Here is a 21,663-nt window from a genome sequence, read left to right on the forward strand (position 1 = left end):
AACAATAAAGACTTCTTTTTTTTTGTCACTACCAAAGCAAACAACTATCATAAAGGATCCCTCTAAACTGAAAGATCAACACTTGAAAAAAGAGGTGTGGCACCTAAACAGAAATACTAGTTGCATTTTTTTTTTTTTTTTACTTGATTAATGTTTGTTAACAGAGAAGATCATTTCAATTACAATGTGAATGCCGCACAATTGATTACATGACATCTGCGTGACATTGAGATGGTGTTTGCTAAATTAATCTTCCCAGGTTGATTTGTAAGGCACACAACATCTTCCTGATCGATTAATGTCATTACAAGATGTGTACCTAAAAAAAAAAAAAGTGCTCTGCTGCAATTTGTATGAGGGAGAGAAGAGCATGTATTATCTTTTTTTTTTCGGGGCATCTCAAACAGCGGAAGACAAATTACATTCAAATCAATAGGAGATGTGTTTGCTGAATGTATTGTGCCATGATTAGAAACTCTGCACGTATTAGTCACACATTAGCCGTAATTTCCCCAGACACAGCTCTTGAGTATTGACCTATACTGCCACTCAGTATGCAGTCTCTTCAATTCAGACCCTAGCTGCAACTTATCTACAACACATGGAAATTGCATGTTTGGTAGTTGTGATTGTTTCAGAAGAATGTCAGTTCTCATTTTCTTCTTTGTCACACGTTTAATTTCTATCCACCATCTTATAGAAGAGACTGATTTTTACATATATGCAAATATTTCATATTTCCAAGCTATACGCAGTGAACTTGTAATGGTTGACACTATGTAATTAATCTCTCAGATACTAAAATAACTAACACATCACATATAAAGCATCAGTTAATTGATAATCCAAGTAAGGTAAGGATGAGGAAGTATTGATCAGTCAGTCCAGTTAGTCAAGTCAATTACCTTAGAGTATCATCACATATCATCTACACTCAATATAGTCTTTCTATCACATACCAATCACACACCAATAAGACTTCACACCTATTTCAGCCATATTAACAGAGGCCACACTAATAGGCAATCCTGAGTCAATTATGTCTCAGTCGATAGCAGGGCAGGACACCAACCAAACAAGAACCACCAACACCCATCCCCTTTCCTTCTTCATCGGAGGGCATCGACCTGTTCTTGTCTGTGAAATAATGAATGAGTGGTAGGAGGGGGCTGATGAATGCCCCCCCCCCCCCGAAGTCATACAATTCACTGACAAGAGAAAGGGAGGTATGTGCCCCAGTCCCCCGTCCCCCCCCCCCAATCACATTATGTAGACCACAATCAGCATCCATTGTCAGCTGCATGTCTGTACGACCACAAAGCCACATCTCACTGTACTCTTCATGCTACTTTCACATACCATACACACAATATTTTGCAGACTACACTGTAGTGGAGTACTATGATGCCCTCCGCACAAGAGGACCCCCCACCATAAAGCATGTGATAATCTGACAGAGATTAGGACTCATTTCAAAATGTTTTAAATGATCCATTTACTGATTGGACTAATGCAATAACTATCAGTGTATCAATGCAGGTTTGAAAATAGTATAGCTGTTCCCTGATACTAATTTACAGGCTTATGCTATCCTTCCCAACTCTCTTTATAACATTTTGCACTCTTCCCTGCGCTGCAATAAAACCAGCTGTCTGCCAATGTAGTTGACCACCCCCCCCCCCCCCCACCACCACCACTGAAGCATAACACAATGGGTCTGGAAAATGCAGAACATCCATCACCACAATTACTTGTCTACATTGATGCTCCTGCCGGGAACAATTTTCATATTCCCAAACCATCACATGCTCCCTTCCCCCCCCCCCCCCCTCCCCACCAAGAAAGAAGGAGAGAAGGAGAGATAGATTGAGACAGAAGATTTAGAAGGGGGAGGGGGGGGGGGGAACAGAACTAAAGCCAAATGTTGTTCTTGCCACTATCTCCAGGACCCCGGGACCCATGTAGCAATTTCGCTCATAGCCGGACAGACGGGCAGCAAGTCGTCAGTCCACGGATTGGAGAAATCTTGGGGATGAGTTCAACGTTCTCTTGTCCTGTCGGGAGGATGCGTTGCCCCAGGACAGTCCACTCTGGGGTCCCCTTCGTCATCCATCAGTCCCCGGCAACGTCCAGAGTTTGCCCCGTGATGTCAGCAAAAACAAAAAAATTTTGCTGCCAGGACTCGGCAGCTCAAAATGTCACGCATCTCATTCAGGAAGCTGAGCACAAAGTCGTCGTCACGTTTTCCATTGTCTTCTCCTTTTTTCTTTCTTCTTCAAACATTTTTCTCCTATGTTTCCCTCAATCTCCTCCTCCTCCTCCTCCTCCTCCTTTTTATTCATCTCAGTCAATAGCAGAACCCAATGATGAAAACCTGGTCTTTGATTCTAGTTGATTTAAAAAGCTCACTGACATCACAGAGTATTATGTTCTGAAGCTGCACAACTTTGCCAGACATCTACGAGTAAATCTATACTTGGAATACTGGTACAGTAAAATCAGATATCACTTATTCCTGACAATCAAGAAATGGACACCTATTGTTTCTTGTGTTGCATTCTATGTCTAATGATCCCTTTTGTTTTTTGCATTACATCCCATGTCTAATGACCCCTTTTGTTTCTTGTGTTGCATCCTATGTCCTAATGACACCTGACAGAAACTACTTCGGGCCACTCGATCACTTCCAAAAAACATTGATATATATTCACAAGGCAAACTTTACTTCATACGTGATCACGGAGCAATTGTTTGGCTGTGTTCACACAATAGGTCGTGTAAGAAAAAAACGTAAACACGGACGTGCCAGCTGAACTGCGTGCCTGCAATACAGATTTACAACATCATAGAGAAGCTACTGTAAGCTGTCTGCTGAATAATACATGGAACAGCATCTTTGTTCAGTGGAACGTCAAGCTTGAGTTCCTCATATAATGTCCATTTGGTGAGGAAAGAAATGCGAGCAAGTTGAAATGCTCATCGGCATGACATCGCATGTGTACACAAGCAGATTATGACTTTCCAGTATCTCTACACGAGGCAGAATGACATTTTCGATATCATGAGGATTCATCAATGGGTTGAAAAAAAGAAAAAAAAAAGAGTATGAATAACATGTAGGCCCATGCTTTCATGGAACATGTTTATCCACAGCACCCCTCCCACGCTGAAAGATCAAATGTTGACTCTAACAATCAAAGAATACATGTTTGCAGACACCAATATGTCACCAGCTTTCTGAACCCTAATGTTATTGATTTCAAGTGTGTGTGAGTTGGGGGGGGGGGGGGTTACAATCATAAGTAAACAAATATACATAAAACTCATTATGCTCCCTATGAATAAAGGGATTATAGAAACAGGAAAGAGTCAACATACAACACCAGACAGAAAAAAAAAATGAAGACAGGACTGCACAAACAAGAATTCATTCTCTTTATTCCAACCCAGACAGATAAATGAACAAAAATACTTGTAATAAATCTGTAATAAGCAAAACAAAGAAAAAAAAAAAGACATCTTTTGTCCAACAAACTGTTCAAGCCCTTACAAACATTTTGGAACATGTGACAAGGTTCTGCACAGCACAAAATATGACGCTAGAGAAGCCTAAAATGATTTCACGATTGTGTTTAATAAATCAACCCCATAATGATTTTTCTTGGGAGGGGGGGGGGGGTGGAGGGTATGGGGGAGGAAACTGACCCTGTCACCCCTTAAGTTACTGTCCAATCATAAATCATGATCGACAACCATAAAACACACTGGTTCATGTCATTCCAATTCCAGATTCTGTAAATCACCAAACTGTACACCTCTATGTTCCAGTCCCTACATAGTTAATTAGACCTAATGCACCTGATACAAGGTCAGAGCACGAAACATTGCCATAAATTTCTCTTCCAGCGTGTAAAGACAAATTCCTTCTGGAAGATGGATTCTGTCTAACTTCCAAGCCTCCCTCTCAGGCAAAGGTCAAGATGAAGGGGGGGGGGGGGGAGAGGTATGTCTCAACATTGCTACATTCTTGAGGAGATGGATAATAATACACAAAGAAACAAAGCTGTCTTCCAATTTCCCTGTATGCATGTAGTGTGGCCAACAGGCCCAGCCCCACAATTTCCAAAGCATTGCATACAATTTCATGCCATGTGCACTTTGGCTTTGATAAAGGTTTTTAGGAGAAAGTGATGATATCACCATATGAAATCAAGAGAATAATGTGTATCAACAAATCAAATCATTGTAGTATCATTTTAAAAAAAAATCTAGCAATTAGGGCACTGAGGGGGGAAGCATTTGTATTTGGTAAATCATTTACTTAAGAGAATGTAAGCTTGATATTTTGGGATATAAACCACCAGGAGAGTTGTGAGCTAATGATGTCATCACCTATTGTAATTTTGCATGTGAGGTTGTGACTAATAACAAGATTTGATGGAAAATATGAAAACTTCAAGTTCAATATAATTCTCTAATCTTTTCATGTCTGTTTTAATGAAACAAAGAGCACGTGAACATTCTGCGTGCCTAATTTACTCTACTTGTGAAAGCCAACATGAATACAGTCTAGAGTTACCTTTTGATAAGTATGGTACAGGGACTGTGTGTAATGACTGGTCTTGCACATGAACTGCACTTGTTAAAGAAATTGCATCCTCAGCTTCCAGTGTACTCTTTTTCTTCAACACTGCCACAAGGGGAAAAAGGACTGCTCCAAAGCTGATTTGTCTAATTCACTTTAGATCATTAATACCCTACCACAATGCATCAGCCCACGGCTTCATTCATTTCCCTCTGCACAGTGGTATAATGAATTAATGTTGAATACCTCCCAGCTCTGCATTCTTCACAGCCCTTTACTCGTAGTGGTCATTCGCCAGAGAGAGGGATAATTGCTTACATAGAAGTGAAGCACGCTTCCAGGAAATGTTCCCACTGAATCTACGTACTGGTCAAAAGATAGATTTGTTGAAAGGAAATTACTTGATTCCACAGTAGGTGTGCCTCAAAATTGACCAGTTTCAATATCAATTTCTTTCCTTTATTATCACTCCTCAAAAACAAGTCTTTATGTAGCACACCCACTGTAAAAGCTGTTCAAATATCACATAGCCATACGCACACCGGTCTTCGCCTTTTCACAATAATTTTTTTTTTGCCTGGAAATCCCCCCCCCCCCTTACATGAATAAGGTAAACGTCCTTCTTCACTGCTCAGCTGACCTCAACTTGGCAACAAAATTCCTTTTGTTAAAAATCAAGTCAAATATGAGCATGAAAATCTGATATTAGCAAAGGTGGATTCACATTATTACCAACTCATCATATAGTAGGAAATAGGATCACATATTTCACACACACACGACAAAGATAACTTGCTCTTCCTCTCGATACTCCAGTTAGGTTCACATGATGTTGATAATCTTCAAAGTTTGACAATTCAGTGATTAGCTTGCAGTTCTAAACTACGACATGTGTCCACATGACACCTAATCTTTTCAACTGAACTTTTGAGGAAATTCCCATCACTTGATGATTAAAGTTTAAAACTTTGTGCTAACCTTTACAATTAGGAATGTCATAATTTGCTATTATCTTCAAAGGTCGGTAGACCTGTGCACCTGAAAACAATCCCACATATGATACCCGACTACTGGCCACTGAGGCACAAATCCTCTGGCAAAACACTCTCCAAAACAAACAGCAGCTTCTGTCATTTTCGCACTGGGAGAGGAACGCTGCAAAATTACTCACTCGAAACCTTCCCATCAACCCTGTCCATCCCCTGCACTGACCCATCGTGTCCCTAAGGGTCAGGGGGTCAATGCAATTTCAGTCTAATATCAATCCTCCTTGATCCTTCCTGATAATGAGTGTGAACGCTGCCTGAAAGTAAGGAAACACATGTCTGTCTGCATTGCGTGGTTGATATCTGGCATGAATTCAATCCCATTATAATCAATTTCACAGAATTACTAGGGCCTATATGGTTGTTTGATTAAATGGAAAGACAAAATTCTTGCTACAGGGCAGGAGGTAGTTTCAGCTTTATGATTTTCTGCCTCAGAAGAATGATCATAACCTATGTTGAATTTATCTTTGATAAAGATAATGCAATGTCACTGCAGATGTCTTTAGAGATTACAAAAGGAACAATAAAAAAAAAATGTTCAATCTGTTGCTATTTTTGCATCTTTCCTGGAGAAGGAGAGTGTAGTATTCCGCCATAAATTCCGGGAAACGATTTCTCACAAAGGGCCTACATGCTTTTCATGCACTTCCACATCAATCAAGTCCCAAGTAATTCCCTGCACGACGGGTTTGCTGGCGAGCAATGCCACAAATGAGTCGCCCAGACGAAAGCTGAGCGCTAAGTCACCGAGCACCTCATCCAAACGCCGCGAGGGAATCAGCGAGAACAAAAAACACTTGTTTCCATGACAAAGATCATGTGCGATCGAGAGAGACTAAGAAATAGTGGACAATCATGGCCAGCCAAGAACAGGAAGCGAACTGTCTTGCATTTATATAATCCATTTGTGCAGAAATTTGTGTCCTGCCAGGAATGAACATGTCACACAAAAAAGATCCCCAGGATTATGCAAGACAAGCACATGACTGAAGCAACCTGATAGGACTCGTCTTGATCAATCTGTGTGTTTTATCTCACCTCCCCACCCCTTTTTTTGTGCTAAAATTAGGCCTTTGTTGCTCGTGATCTACACTTCTCATTGAAGACATGTATACACACCAGGAGAAACAAAAAAGAAAAATATATAAATCTGATTCCCACTGGCAGAATGTTATTTTTGGCAAAACGATTCAAATGGAGAAATGGCAAGTAGAATTCATTCCAGGTTTCTGCAAGACAGTTGCCAGAGCGTCTCCTGTTGCAGTCAATTGCAAGAAGTCTTTTTTTTTTTTTCAGGATGTAGGCTTGGAAACCCGAGCCGTTAAATTGATGATGAAAGGCAGCAAAATTCAGGCAACATTTCTGTGTGAAACTGTCGACGTTCAAAATTAATGTCAGCAGGACAAAAAATGACTGAAAAATGATTGATGAAGCTTGGCTTCATGATGTACAGCAGCAGCATCATCATCAGAGCAAACCAGAGAGCATGACTTGGTTAACATGAGAAGACCCTCCATTCTGGGTCTGTCTTGAACCCCCACAACAAAATCATCATAATGAAGATGACGAATGGATTCAAAATGACTCTTGACGTATTCTAGATTGCATCACCTTTGGTTTTGACATTGAGCAATTACAATGTTGCATGTGATTTCTTTCGCACACTTCGTTTCACAGTTCTCCCGTTGGCTCCCATGCACACACACACACACACACACAAAAAAAAAAATCGTGATGAGTCTTTCAGATGTGTTTAAGATGAGGCAAAACATGAATTACTTGGTAGTGCATGAATAACTGGAATCAAACATGAACACATACATGCATGATACCATTTTATTCTGCTGCATCTAATTTGATAAAACTACCAGATCACAATCTACTCCCTTTCTGCCCACCCCAAATTGTCATCACATTGCACAAAATTTGGTGTCACAGTACTACCAGACCGCAGCCATGTAACATGACAGTGGCCATGCATGGGTGCTTTATAGCAATGAATCCATACACCTCACTTCCCTTTTCCGGAAGGTCATCGCATCAAACTTGAGCACAAATTATAGAACTCTGGTCCTCTTACAGTGACTTGGAGGTCATGTGAACCCTAGACAAAGTGGGACAAGTCTAGGTACTGTATGTACTGATGATTCATGCCAGAGGGAAAGGGGGGGGGGAGGAGGGTACAAAGATTCTTGGAGGATGCCCCAAACAGTCTACAGACTCCCTTCTCCCATCCCAAGTTCACCGGGCAAGAGCTGATCACGTTCCGGAGCAGGAAACTCACACTGGGCCCAGAGGGGAGGGGTGATGCAAGGTCATGGTCCTCACAAGTTTTTGTTTATGTGTCAGGAGAATGATGGGGGTGATCGGACAATGCGTTTTTCACCAAGTCATTGTCAGCTACACCTAGAGACCTCATGGCCAGCTCTTACTGGCAGGAATGAAATAATAGCCTACCTCACAGCGAAGCACAGGCAGATTGACACTCGCATTCTCAAATTATATGAGTAGTTTCTATCTCTGTCTTTAATTGGAGCAGAGGGTGCATTATCTGGCTACGCATCCTTACCAATCGCTTTCAAATCATTATGGCATATAATAATGCTATCTTGTAGAAAGTGAAAGCATATCTCTCAAGATCTTGCCTCCCTACTCGAGGCAAAAATAAAAACAAAAGAATTGACTCATCTTCTTCAAGTCAAAACTGAATTTGTTTCCTCTTGCAACGTGTGAGAGGCATTAATTATTTATAAATGCCAGTCTTTTTTTGGTAAATGACTTCTAAAAGTACTCCAAAGTGGTGCTAGAGTGATTAAATACGGTTGTAAAGTTAGTGTCACCATTCTCATGACAACTCCTTTGAATTTCAGACATTTCCTCACTTAAGTTCATCAGCTTAATCAACTCCAAAGCCCCACATGTACATCTTTCTCCTCGAAATGTCTCAACACTAACCTCCATTATGAAACCTTAGCAGCAAAAAACCCAACTCAGGGATATTCAGACGCTAGTCCCCCATACAATGCAACACACCAGCGAGGAGGCGTACGTCCAATACACCGCCCCTTGAAAGGAGTTTTCTTTCAGTAATAATCCTCTGAAATCTTTGAAAAGCCAGTCGAAACCTCCTCCATTCCTTTGTCAACGCTTTTGGTATCCACAAAATGGCAGAAGTCGATCTGCCTTTTCAACCACTCATCGCCTTTAAGCATATTATCTATGGATGAGGAACTCTGAATGCTGGATAGGGGGATCTGGACATTAATCTTCTAGTAGGTTTGGCAGAAACCTCTTTGGGGTCAACAAAAAGATCCTCTTCCAGGACAATTTCCTCATGTCTCATCCAGCTGGAAATATGTCAACACATCCAGCGTTTACTATCTCTCCCTCATGATTACTTTCGGACAGGAATCATCAACACAAATAAGCAGTTTATATTTCAGACTCTGTATTTTCTCAACAGAAATGTACAAATTGTATATGAAAGTGAAATGTTTTTTATCAAAACAAACAAAAAAATATACATATAACATAATCCTGTTTTGATATAAATGCAAAAATTATAAAATCATCACATGATATATTACATGGAAAAAAGAAACAAACACAATCTCTAAATCATGTCCATACATTCGAGCTAACAGCCGATACTAACACACAAAACCCTAGTTCGTCATAAACTAGCAAACACCATGGAATCATTAACAACACACTGTTTGATGTCTACATCTATGCCAGATAGCTCTGATCACCCGAGTTTTTTCCACCCAATGGGGTTCACACAGGAAGCTGTGGAAACATAACAGCTCCATCAAATCAGTCAAGGGCAAAGTAAGGTGTTTCCATGGTAACCAGAGAGGGCATCCGGAGAACAGAAATCAATTCCCTGTAACTTTGATGCTGCAGTTTGAAAAGTAAACCTATCACTGTGTGCATTTCATGGTCTGTATTTCTCACAAGGGTGCAATCTGCTCACATTTTCTAAAATGGCCCAAACCTACCATTTGTGATTTTGCTCTGAGTTTCACATATCTTAACCTTGAGGTTACTGCTTTTATAGTTCTACATCACATCCACAATAGATGTTTTCCTTACAGCTGGTATGACTGCAAATTGATTAGCTACTATTTTTACAGCTCTGCAATAATACAATGTTACAAAACATTTTGGCAGTCGTATAGCACTTGGAAATACAAGCACCAATTCTTAGAATATGAAACTCAAGAGGTTTCCTCGAGGTTCAACAAGAGAATTCATCTAGTATTAACAATGAGATCATTTGGGTGTAACGGCAAATAAGTCATTTTTAAAAAAAATGTGGAAGGCCTAGGGCCCATTCCAAAAATATATTTGCAATCGATATTAATTTCTAATATTTGCGGTTACCACAGAAACACCTGAAGCACTCAGGGCTGATTGGTTGTTTGGGGGCCACTGCCATGGCAACCGCAATTACCGCCACTTGACGGCGGCAATCGCAGACGTCTCAATGAAACCAATCTACCACAGCGGACCCAGTTTTGCATGTGACATTTGAGAAGATGCGTACATTCGACAATAGATGGAAAGTTGTGACGCTGTTAAAAGAACAAGAGGGGAGCCTTAAACTGGACAGAGTCGAGAGCAGAAGGGGCATTGGGAGAGGGGGAGGAGTGGATGGGTGAACCCATTCGGCTGGGAATGGGGAGCACAAAAGCAGATCATAGGGGGGAAAAGAGACGGAAGAGCAAACATTGATTACTATCCACAAGTGGCCTAGAGTTGCTGTCAAACAGCCATCCGTCAAACATCACTCACTGTCGAACGCCCAGTCTTTCATCACCAGTTTGCACAGCTCTCGCAGCACACAAAGGTAGGTCATGATTGCTACCAGGTTCACCTTCATCACAATCATCATCGTCATCATAATCATCATCACAACCAACAACAACTACATGACTGAATTGACTTGAATGACATCTCTGGTCCTGTCAGACCACGACAATAATGAACTTAAATTACCTGAAAACTTGATACCACATCTCTGCACAAGGCAGGCTCTAAAATAATGATGATTGTTTTGAGGTTTTGTTTTGTTTTTTTTTTAAATCAAACCCACAGAAGTAAAAATGCCTAAAAGGTTGTACACAATAGCTTTGGTTCTACTGAACAAAAAGTAAGCACATGCAAAACTGATCACACATTTTCTTTCCCCAAATTCCATAAATTTTATTCAATTATGGGTCATCAAACAAAACTAAAATCACCCATATTGCTATGACATTACTGCAAATCATTCAACAGCAAAGTCTTCATGTAATGCAAGCATTCTCTGTGATAGAAACAGCTACCAATTTTCAGTTGTCTTTTTTTCTTTCCTCTTTTTCTTATCAAGTATGAACCCTATTAGATATTCTCTCAGGTGCATTTCTCATTCATTACATCACTTCGGGGGGGGGGGGGGGGGGGAAATAGGGGGTCCTATCATACTAGTCCTGAACATCACTTGAACCATGGTGATATGACCAATGTAAAATGTCGGGCCACTGCAAAGAGCAGGGGACAGTCCAAACCCAAACAACTCTCAACTCCACATTGCGTGTCTTCCAGAACAATTCGGCTCTTGCCCCCGTGGTGGAGTGTCCAGTCAAGTTAACAACTGATTTCCATGATGGTATTCCACTGCTAGTGGCCAGCGATGACATTTGCAGGAATAAATAGCATCACCTATATCAAGGTACATGGCTCTCTATCTCTTCTCTCTCTCTCTCCTGGGACTGTTTTGCGCCCCAGTGGTGTTTAACTTGAAATGATCCGGCACGCCGCGGGACACTCAACACGCTTGTTGACACCACACTTTGCGCTCCTCTATGAACTCTCTCAGGGCCATGGTCAACTCTTGTACAGATCCTTATTGCATCATGAATAATTGCTGACAAGCCACTGTGCATGAATTAACAAGATGTGTTGTGCCCACTCTGCATTTGGGGGGGGGGATGCTTCATCTTTCGCTATAAAAAAAAAAAGGCAAAACAAAACTCCTCCTCCCTAGGCCTTGCAGAATGTTTGTTTGTTCCTGTCCCACCCCCATCCCTTCCTATCTTCTCTTACAGTGTCACTCAAGTGTGAGTGGTATACCATGTGTTACCACACATTGAAGTTTGGCATTAAAAAAAAAAAAAGGCATTCATGGTCACTCAGAGTATGCCTTTCTAGCTCTCATAAGACAAATTTTTGTGGTCACTGACCCGGTGGTTAACAAACAATACCAAATCTTAACGAAAAAAACGATATACCAAAAGTTAAGAAGAATTGTGGTCAGCATTCATCCATCTTCTTGGGGAGTGTAAAAGTCTATTAAACTTTTTCAGATTTATCATTTAGACAAAACTTTTAAAAACAGGTGCATTTGAATTGCTTTTCCAGTTATTGTTATTCTATGAGTATGATTTTCAACACTACACCTGTAAACATCCTAGGTGAATCAGAAGTCCCACTTTTCCCTAGAGCCAACACAAGTCCCCACCCCTCTGCCCCCCTCCCCCACCACCTTCCATCACCTGAGTCAAATACTGTGTGCAATTTACAAACACTCACCTGCAGCTATTAATCACCTGCAAACAATTAATCATCTTCACATTGATGTCAATTCACTCAACATAGCATGGCATTACTCCACTACTAACCAAACTAGAATCAATCACATCTCGGTGTGGAGTCTGGAAAGCGACATGAACTATTAGAACATTCACACTCTGCATCCATCAATGACATTTGCAGGGTAACCTTTAAAAATGTCAGTTTTACTTCAGCCACTAAAAGGCCATTTTCTAACTTACAGAGAAAGCACTATCACAAAATATAAGTGGGCCTACTATATGATGTCAAGCCTGAAGGAAATGCTGCACAAACTTGCATTTCTGGAAAATGATTTCTGCTTCTGTTTTTTTCTCAAGCTCCAGCAAGTTCCCAGTCAGACAGAAGAATTCCTCATAGATAAAGAGATAATTATGATAAAACCACGCGGTATCACTTCCTTCAAAGGGCTATTGGGATGGAAAAAAATGGGTGAGCAAAAAGTTAAAGGTCTATTTACCTTTGAGAGCAGTGATTTAAAATTTTTTCAAGATATCACATTTGATGCATATGTGTAGGTCTGTTGTATCACAAAACATCCTACCATATAAAATTTTTGCAATAAAGCCTAAAATATAGGGAGATATCAGCATTTTTCTTAATAAACCATAACTGCAGACGGTTTAGTCTGGAAACATTTTTATTATAACTATTGTTCACATTTTGTGCATTTAACAATACTTCACATCAATAATACGGCTTCAAATTTTTACAGTGGTTGGTTCTATCCCTAACTCACAATTTAGAACTATTTTAAAGCACTAATGCTAGGTTTTTGTTTCATCTGCAAATGGTAAATTATGCCTTTAACGTAAAAAAAAAAAAAAATATTCTTATGTTAAATAATGGTTCCTCAAAATGGGGGTTATCTTAGTGAAAGAGAGGGGAGAAAGAAGCTGTATGGTAGCTGAGTATTCTACAAAGAATTGTAAAGAGCTATCACTGCTATTACACACCACAGAAGATTTCGTGAATAAAGAATTCCTATTGCCTTACGCATCAAGGTCTCGCGCAAAGGGTGCGGATCTCCCATGGGAAATGTCAAAAGGCGTTGTGTTGCTTACAACTGTTTGCAGTCTAATCTGTTTGCAATCTAATCTACATGACAGTACTGTATAAGCTATTATTTTCGCAAGGGTTTAATTTTCGCGAATTTCGCGAATTGCAGTTGGATCGCGAATTTAACAACACACAAAATTGTCTCCATGCGCTTTGTTAATAGAGCATTAACGTAAGCGTCGGCGTCAGTTCGCGAAAACAACACCTCTCGAAAATGTCTATGACCTCGTCATTCGCGAAAATATCTGTACGCGAAAATAACGGCTTTACAGTATGTCCCACACACTTGACTTCAATTACTATTCTGTGAAAAAGATCCTCCCAATCATATAGAGGTATAATGGATAACCAGGGCGAGCAAGGTGGCAAACTGAATGTGGGTATACGTGTGAGTTTTGGCGAATGTGCATGTGTGTATAATCACATTGCCTCTGATGAGAAATGAATGTATTCATGAGTTCCGCGCGACACCATATGGGGTGAAACTTCGTGGAACACTTTGATAGCAATATCACTACATAGCATCTAGGTGGAAAACCTTTGAGCACCTATCATATTTCTGAGAAGGGGATCATTTTATTAAAATAGAATGAGTCATCCATCGTTCCTTTTTTGGTTTCATAACCGAGTGGGTTAAATTTCAGGAATTATGGGTCGAGTGATGGCTGTAATCAGTAGGAAATGGCCTGACTGATTCTCTGCAGTTGTGGTACTTCATCTTTCCATTGGTAAAACAGCCCAATGGGAATATTTGATATGTGACTCTCTGACCTGAATGTTCCCACTGAGCTGTCACTGAAAAGTCCTCTGAGGTCAAAGTTCAGGGGAGATTACGACTTCATCAAGTCTTCATCAGTTTTACTTGAGATATCCTTTCCCTCCCATGACTATTGCTCGAAAATTGCTTGAAAATTGATCAATCAATTATTATTGCCATGGCAACCTCCCAAAGGTGGGACCCAATTGGCTGTGCCTCCAGACTCTCACAAATGCGTCTCAGAGCGGGCACAAACATGAGATAATGATGACCGGTCGTGATGCTCATTTGCACGTGTGAACACACCCTCATTCATATGCCAAGTGGCTGGTGAGTTGCCACTATGTATAGTACACTTAGCCAGTGACAGCAAACTTGAACCCCAGTCTTGTTATGAATGCGAGAGAGACAGAGCAGAGAGGCAAACATCGGCCCAGTTGGCATAGGCTGCATTGTCAACACTCTGTGTGTGTGCCCCACTCACATTGTGTACACTTGGCCCCCTTTACTTTCATCTAAAGTTTGTCCTTCTTAGCCTCCTTTCACCAGACTCCATCCTTTCCTACCTCACACACACATTCCAAACATCAATTCTTGTCATAGGAAAATATTTTGGTGATGAAAATGCTGTGAACATAAAGCTGCTAGAGACCAGAGTAATACCCCCATGGACTACCGCACGCTTCACCATGAAGAACATGTTCACACAGAACTTGTGATTTGTGCAGTCTGCAGGAAAGACTATGCACAAGAAATAAATATGTACACTGCATATATTTATGCTCTTATCTTACATAGTACACTTCAAGTGTGCATAGCTGGCCTTCTTGTCTAGTTCAAGCTACTTGATAGGAGGACTATAGGCTCTAGCCTCCATTATTACTGGCTCCGACTTCAGTCAATTTACAGGTGCAAGTATATTTTTAGCAAGCCTGGAGTAGATACATTTTAATCAATCACATCCTTGAGAATTTAATGGACAGCCTCTTCTGAAACTAAAATTTGCAAAAAATTACTCAAAAATAACATATGGTGTACGAAAGCAACCATAAAATTAATGGCAGATGACAGTAAGCCTAGACAAAATCAAGCACAGAATTTGTTAAAACCAACACAGACATCAATAGCTCAGCCGATCTAGCATTCTATTGGCTGTTTGCAAGGCCATTGGTCTTGGCAAACATGACGAATGTTATCGCTTACACATTATGTAGTAACTGTAAATTAGCTCTGAATATAGAATATCTGTAGGAAGACTTACAGTAATGACTTCTGTGTCTGGAAGATATGTGTAAACACAAAGTCCTTCACATATAATGAGCACAGTTATCATGAAAAAGTTTCATCCCTGGTAGGATCAAACTAGCAAGGTTTTAGCTTTGAAAGTCATTAAACAAAGGAGAAGTAGAAAAAAACAACAACTATACAATCATTACATACACAAAAAGTTATATCTTATACAATAACCTGGCAAGTAAAGTTGCATTGTCACTTAAATGTTTGTTTTTTTCTAAGTGCTATAAATGTTTGATGTATATGGTAGCCTTATATGTTATAAGTATCATTTTACCAAACAAGAACCTAGTTCTCAAAGTAGGATATGACATATCATCCATGTATTTAAAGTGAAAGCATATCTGCAGGACTTGATGAGGCACAAGACACAGGACAAAATCATTCACCAGAGGTGGAAAAGAGTGGAAACCTCGGGGGAAAGAGTACTCGCCTGAAAAAGGTACAGGATGAGTAAGGGGAGGGGGAGGGAGAGGAGGGATTCCTGTCTTCCAGACCTGCCATGATATTTTCCCCTGGCCTTAGATGAACCCCCTTGGAACCACTAACCTAAAATGCTACTGTCCGTGGGACTAAACAGGTTAATCAAACCATGTCTTGATATCCAACACACTCTACCGGCATGGTCACTGAGGATGCCAAAGCTCCACTGAATAGATACAGCCAAGACAAATGGGACTGGGATAGAGAAAATGATGCCCTGCCCCATTCCACACCATCCCCAAGGAACTAGATGGGGAAAAACAGAGTAAAGCAGATGGAATCTCTTATATTCTCTTTATTTCCAATTTGATTTTCTTTTCCTTCATTTCCTTTTTTTTTGGGGGGGGGGGAGAAGGGGAGGGGGAGGGCTGGATGTATATTTCTTTCTTCAAAATGTGTTAGTGAGAGAAAAGTACAGATATAGAGAACAGGAAGAGAAGACTACTAGTAGCAGTAAAGAATAGTGAATGAGGATGTTGATATATTTGTGATGCATTGTTTCAAGCTAAAATGATTTATAGATTCCATAAATTTCCATAACAGTAAGCCCCCCCCCCCTTCTTTACAAGCCATTGACTGCTGCAGACAGACACACAGACAGACACCTCACAAAGACAAAAAAAAAAATGTCTGATATCAGCCTTGACAGTTAACTGGAAGTTCACACAGTTTCCTCTGGAACTTGTCAAGTTTGGAGTCAGTACCCTGGGTAGGCAGGCATCTAGTCTGCCACATCAGACTTACTACGGAGAGAAAAGTGTCATGGAGGAAGAGAGACATCAGCCCCCAACTGATGAAGGGCCAAAGATGCAGTGGTCTGATGAGCAGACTCAAAGACAATCTATCCTCTGTGAGTTTCCTCATGGATAGTAAGAGGAACCTCAGTGTGTAGAGAGGTCTTTGGTGAAGTAGGCTGTGTTAATTGTATCAGGTAGTGATGTCACATCAGAAAAAAAGAAAAGAAAAGATGATCAACAAAAACAATTAAAATACACATCAATTTAAAAACAAATGACAAAAAGAAAGATATTTTGATCCATTGGGTTCAAAGATACAAGCTAGTGACATCAGGGGCATTTCATGAGGCGCTTTGTCAGATTCTTTTTCTGACAAACTGTTATAAGCTATTAAAATCCTTGCATCTGATTGGGTGAGAGCAAATTTGTCGTTTCACGAAATGCCCCCAGGTGTTTTGTAAATATCCAAGTTTAGGCTACCAAGTTTCCAAAGAGTTTCAATGACAAATACAGCAGATTCTTGTCAATCATTTTTCCTTAAGCCGAACTCCTTGACCCTTGTCTACTGTTTCAATTCCAACACACTTCCAAGGTGCACCGGATCACCTGAAAAATCCATTTAATGTGCAACAAAGAGTACTGTATCAAGGAAGACTCAAGATATCCTTAACATTATTCACTCCGGTATAATCATGACTCAAAATGGAGAAGGAAGACAGAAATTGACAGTTCAAACTTGCTGTCACATGACATGATATGATGACGGAAAACAGCATGTGGTGACACTAGTGGAAATGATACCAAAATGGTGAGAGTGGTATTAATCATGCATTACTTTAGACAGGTTGCACAAATTATGTACTTCACACTTGAACAAACGTGATTCACTGGGATTCTCTAATGGCAGCCCTATTATAGCCAGTTAAATTCTACAAATCCAGCTGTAAGGTTGTCTTGCAACAGCTTCATTTACTTTGATTAGCCTTTAAGCAGCACACCTTCAGGGGCCCAAACTGCAGGCCTGATCACACTAAAAAAAAGAAAGTGATTCTTCTAGACAGCCCGCCGCGCATGGTAATTACACCGCTACAAGAAAGTGGCTGGTGGAAATCCCATATGATAATCAGACGAGAGAGGGAGAGTTGCATTGGGTCATTAAATCCAGTGCAGGTGCAGCGACATTTAATTTGCCGTTTGTGAATTTCTGGGCAAATTGCGATGAATGCCCTCGCTCACCGTGCCTAATAATCAATGACGGGAAATCAATTAGCGATGTATCCCGACGGCGGCACATTGCTGCGAGTCCGATTGTAAGGGGGGGGGGGGCAGCAGAAGGAGGGGGTGTGAAGGATCACTTCTGCCCCTAAATGGTTACATACATCTGTGCTTGACTGCCCTTTTCTATGTGCACAGCGCACGCTGCATGATCACGGCACGGCTACATAGTAGACTTGCATGCGGGTCTTCACCACATAGCTCACCACATACTTATCTCCCCAATGTGTCATTTGAGAGGCCTATGTGCAGTGCTGAAAGTAGGTAAAGGACTTTGCGGGCATCGATACACGTTTATAACCCACTCAATTAGAATATCAAGTGTACCAGGTTTCCGCAGAAGTGTCTTCTCAAGAATTCTACACAAAAAATAAACTTTCCACAAGTATCGAGTGTAATACCAGGATGTGAAGATACTGTTACTTGGTTCTAAATAGTTGTACAGATTCTCTATCGAAAAAGAAAACTTTTAAAGCACATAATTCACACACTATTAGCTGTAAGGTCACAACAATGAAATTCAGTCTTTATATTTGAAAAAAAAAAAATTACAAGCTAGCTTAAGCAACTGACCTGTTTCTGGAATATGACAAGAGTAACATGTTTTTAGTGTAATCTTAGCGAAGTAACATAATTTCGAGATGGAATTTTACTATGATATCAAATAGTCTCCAAAATAGGCATAAGAATATATATTTGCACATTGGTCTGGGATCAATACTTTAAAATGGTTGTTATTGTTATTGTTGCTTTCATATGAAGCAACATATCATCAGGATGGAATTTCTCTGTAATATCAAAAAGTTTCCAAAATAAGCATAAGAATATGTATTTGCACATTGGTTTGGGATTAACACTTAAAATTTGAGACAAATTTCCCCCTCCCTCATACTTACAGTATCACATGATGGACAGAATTGACCCAATCACCTCCTGTATCCCATTTGTGAGTTTCAGTTCCTTCTTTGAGGAATAGCAAAACTTAAATAGCTCAGTTTTATTGCACAGGTCGAGGATTTTTTTTTTTTTTTTTTTGTGGATACTATGGAATTTCAGAAAGAAAAGAAAAATCTGAAGTTGACTCCGAATGAGAGATATTCAGGCAATTCTTTCTCATTACCCAGAAATGGCTGGTTTACATGAAAAGATAAAACCATGCTGTCGGCTATGTACATGTTACGCAACTTTACAACAAAAAATCAAATCCAAGTGCTGTAGGACTAGATACATTGTACATCTAACTATATCATTCTTCATCTTTTTTTTTTCATTTACCATTCAAATCATTCAAGGTTAGTAAAAACATTTTCACTTCACTTTGACAATCACCTCAAACTTGTAGGAGTAGATGTTTTCATCCAGATAGATTTCTATTATCACAGCATATATGATTTCAATTTCAGGTGTACAATTGAAAACCTTACCAAAAAAAAAAAAATCAACTCACATACTTCCCATTCCTACCAATGGCACATAATATCATCCCTAACCTAACTTAAAAAATTCAAAAATAAAAAAACAATGAAAAATTCGAAGGAGGCTAGTGTTGATATAATTCAATTGTGCTATACAGTACAAGCACATTTCATGAAATAAGCTGAATTCCGATTTGCATGCATACCATCAAGTCAAAATGATACACTTTTAGAGATAATCTGCATATAAAGACCTGGGGGGAAAAAAAGGAACCTCAAGCGAGCAACACCAACTCGAACTAGACTCGGAATTTGTCAACACTGACAAATTAGGTGATCCGATCTATTGGGAAATCAATGATTTGAGTCCTGATCCCAATAGGCATGACCATACAGGTTTCATCTGTGTTGAGGGGACATTGGCCATGTGATGTTTGGAGTCTCATTTAGAAGAGGGAGTCAGACCTGCCATCTTTGGTACCGAATTCCGTATGCACTAACGAAGATACAGAATGAAGTATATTTGACCTTTAATTTCATTTCAACCAAGTTTTTTAGCATGATCCAGACATCGTATGCAAAAACAAAAGGCACTTTTCTGATAGCGCAAAGTCTCAGCTACAACATATCAAAATCTCAGAGAAATTCACCGAAGGGTAAGTGAGCTAGTGCTCGATAAAGACAATCATGTCAACTTTCACATCTAGAAACATTCCCTCCCATAGAGATAACACGTCAAAACGAAGATACAGAAAAAAATACATATGACCTTTGACCCCACTTTGCACAGACAAGATGGCATCTGAGCAATAAGTGGTTATTTTGTGAAATGATCCTTGTAACATGGTCTTTACGTGTGCAAAATATGGGAAAGATAGGGCATGTATTTACTAATATACAGGATGAAATATTTATGACCTTTGACCCTAATTTACATACCCAAGATGGTGTCCGATCAAGTAGTTGTTTTTTATGAAATAATGTACGTAACATGAACTAAACATGTGCAAAATATGGGGGTGATAGGGGCTGTCTTTCTTGAGTTATTGCAAAGAAAGTTGCAGAAAGGAAGAAATATCTCAATACATCGAAGATAAGCTTTAATTTCAACCAAATTTTTTTTTGACGTGATGCCGACGTCGCATGAAAAAATAAAGGCACACTTTCGATAGCCCAAAGTCTCAGGCACAACATATTAAAATTTGGGAGAAAGTCACCGAAGTATAAGTGAGATAGTGCTCGAGAAAGATAGTCATGTCAATTTTCATTTCCAGAAAAACTGCACTCCCATAGAGATAACACGTAAACTGGTCAAATTTGACAAGATTACTTTGAATCCATTTTTACGAGGTGATGCCGTCATCCAATCAAAATGCTGTTATTATATTAATGAAAGAGCATTTAATAAGCTACAACATACTGAAATTTGTGTGAAAATTGGCAAAGGATTAGGGAGATACGCTCGAGTGAACTTGAAATTTGATGACGTCATTTTGAAAATTTACTTTGTTTACTTTATTAAGAAATTTGATATCTTTTAATCATTTTTGCAGCATCGCTGACCCATGAAATGACATGTACAACTCATCAGCTTTCAGAATATGTAAAGAAAATTGGGGGTTACCGTCCATCCTGACGAGTAAAATCGGATCTAAAATTGGCGGTTTTTTGGCATAGTTGCACTGTATATCGCCATTGACGCGCGCGCGGAATTTCAACTTTGACGGGCCCGTATGACGTCATATTGAGTCGGATTGACTTGAAACTTGGTAGAAATCTTCCTTGACTTTTCAGGCATCCGATCAAAGTGAAAAAACGGGAAATTTCTATTGCATATGAGCTGTGCGTGCGTATATGCGCGCGCGCGTACGCGCCCGTCCAATTTTTTCAATTTTTCAAAAAATGCTCCAAATGGTCTGAAACGTGTGCAAAATAAATTTGAGCTCAATTGGAGCATACAAATATTTCAACGCGCGCGTACGCGCGCTTCTTAATAATAAATATGAATTTTGATAATATGAGTAGAATGCGCTTGACTTGAAATATATGTGACGTAAATTTCATTGAAAAATTCCTTTCCATCAATGAGATATGAATGAAAATGTGTTTTCATATAATGACGTCATAGTGACGTCACGGTTGACCAATCACAATGATACATTAGATTTGTCGTCTTTGGGACATGATACATATATGCTATAAGTTTGAAATTGATACTCTGAGAACTTTCTGAGTAAGTAGATGCACAACTTTTGTCCAGAAAGAAAGAAGAAGAAGAAGAAGAACAAAGAATCCGTACAGATACAGAAGGTGATCCGAGAGGATACTCGGATCACCTAATTCTGATAATTGTGCATGTGTGCAAGTGACCTCGAAAGGCACATTGCATTCTCCC

The 21,663-nt window shown here is 39.8% G+C and overlaps 1 protein-coding gene across 1 annotated transcript in view; it reads right to left on the minus strand.

The window, feature by feature from the left end:
* LOC140227660 (uncharacterized) overlaps positions 1-21,663 on the minus strand; it is a 332,196-nt gene that overhangs the window by 233,253 nt on the left and 77,280 nt on the right. The window lies entirely within an intron of this gene.

The sequence above is a fragment of the Diadema setosum genome, chromosome 4 (assembly GCF_964275005.1).
Source record: "Diadema setosum chromosome 4, eeDiaSeto1, whole genome shotgun sequence".
NCBI classification, from domain to species: Eukaryota; Metazoa; Echinodermata; class Echinoidea; order Diadematoida; family Diadematidae; genus Diadema; species Diadema setosum.